The sequence below is a fragment of the Sorex fumeus genome, unplaced genomic scaffold (genome assembly GCF_029834395.1).
Source record: "Sorex fumeus unplaced genomic scaffold, SorFum_2.1 ptg000001l, whole genome shotgun sequence".
Classification (NCBI taxonomy): Eukaryota; Metazoa; Chordata; class Mammalia; order Eulipotyphla; family Soricidae; genus Sorex; species Sorex fumeus.
The window spans coordinates 8282341-8284418 of NW_026606058.1; the positions used below are offsets into that span (position 1 = coordinate 8282341).

At 45.4% G+C, this 2078-nt stretch overlaps 1 non-coding gene across 1 annotated transcript; it reads right to left on the minus strand.

Annotated features, from left to right (window-relative positions):
* Nucleotides 1-618: 618 nt before the first annotated feature.
* Nucleotides 619-723, minus strand: LOC130035712 (U6 spliceosomal RNA). The gene has a single exon (XR_008794255.1). It is a non-coding gene; the product is annotated as a U6 spliceosomal RNA (small nuclear RNA).
* Nucleotides 724-2078: the final 1355 nt, after the last annotated feature.

A 2078-nucleotide genomic window follows, 5' to 3' on the forward strand; every position in this document is an offset into this window, starting at 1 on the left:
TTTCATATTCCCCATCCGGTTATGAATCCTGGGCACTTGGGTTCACATGAATCCTTGCATGTGGTCTCCAAGCACTGTTAGTGGAACCTTTTGAGAAGAGCCAGGAATAGCCCCCGAGTAATGCCTAGTGTGGTCCCCAAATAAACAACAACAACAAAAAAAGGCTAAGAGATTTTTTTTGATACCACAACAACATTTTATTTATTTTATATTTATTTATTTTTAGTGAGGCACCATGAGGTACAGTTGTAGACTTACACATTTTTGTGCTTGGGTTTCGATTATACAATGATCAAACACCCATCCCTCCACCAGTGCGCATTTCCCACCACTTCGGATCCCAGCATCCCCTCCCCCCCCAGCCCCCATCCCACCCTGCCTCTGTGGCAGGGCATTTCCCTCTCTCTCCTTTTGAGTGCCACGGTCAGCAAAAGAGGCATTGAGTGGCAATCATGCTTGGTCGACAGTCTACCCTCAGCATGCTCTCCCCTCGTGGGCGGATCCTCCCAACACCCTTTATTTGGTGTTCCCTTCTCTTTCTGAGCTCCCCCTTCCCCTAACATGTGTGGTTGTCCTCCGGGTCATTGAGTAAAATTCCTGGTACTAATCTCTGCCATAAAAAATATGGAATGCTTCACGAATTTGCGTGTCATCCTTGCGCAGGGGCCATGCTAATCTTCTCTGTCGTTCCAATTTTAGTATATGTGCTGCCGAAGCGAGCACAAAAGGCTAAGAGATTTGAAGGTATTGATGGTAAGAACACAAAGACCAAGTAGTCACTGTGTTCAGAGAAAGAATGTGTTTTCTGAGTCTTCTGTGCTGCTCTATAAGGTGCCAGAATGGAGTCACATCACATTGGCTCTTCCAGGAAAGTGTTCTCTGACATTTCACTGGTAGCCTCTATCATCTACTCATAGCCCAGACCTTCACAGCTCTCTCTGGTAGTAGCACTGTAGCACTGTCCTCCCATTGTTCATCCATTTGCTCGAGCAGGCACCAGTGATGTCTCCAATGTGAGACTTGCTACTGTTTTTGCCATATCAAATTCATGACGGGGAGCTTGGTAGGCTCTGCCGTGTGGGCGGGATACTCTCAGTAGCTTGCCGGGCTCTCCGAGAGGGACAGAGGAATCGAACCTGGGTTGGCTGCGTGTAAGGCAAACACCCTACCCATTGTGCTATCGCTCCGCCCCTCTCTGTTAGTAGACTTGAGAATTTTGTTTTTGTTTTCTATTCCCATTGAGAGAAACTTCTTAAATACATAAGTCCTAGGGCAGCTCTTCTGAACCTAGTATACATTTCTTTTCTCTTCCACCCTCTCATTATTGTTGAGAAGCTGGAGTCATGTGATATCTCTGACGCCCTTCCACATCTTAGTTCTGAAGACAACATAGCTCGGTGATCCCAAGGTAATTCCCTGTCCTGACTGGAAACTGCATTGCCAGATGACTTCTAAAGAGGACAAAACTATGCTATGCCTTTTATCTTTCATAGGATATCTCCTTTGAGTAAGAGGATATTGTGGAATATGAGTAGCCAAGGTGCAGGAGAACAAAGAGGGCTTGAGGATGCTTCATAGATTTATGATTTTAAGATAAGGTAAAGGTAAAGGTAAAGGCCCTCCCGTTGATCGTCGATTTGCTCGAACGGGCCCAGTAACGTCTCCATTGGAGACTTTGTTGTTACTGTGTTTGGCATATGAATACTCTTGGTAACTTCATCAAAATTCATGTGAACAGGAAAAAATGAATAGCTCTGGGGGGGAGAAAACCAGCTTCAGTCAGTGGCCTCCTCCCCCAACCCACCACAAAAGTTATTCATTTATTCCTCCTTACTTTGACCTTGATTAAGGTTGACCCAACTCATAGTGGATTAAAGTACTTAATCCCTGTACTTGCATGCAGCCAATCCTGGTCTAATCCTTGGCACAGCATATGCCCCCCAAGCACTACCACGGTTCAATTCTGAGCACAAATCCAGGAATCACCCCTGAGCCTCACTAAGTGTGACACAAAACTACCTCTCCCCCCACCCAAACAAAAATAAAGATAAGCATGTGAAATACTCAGTATGAAGTTA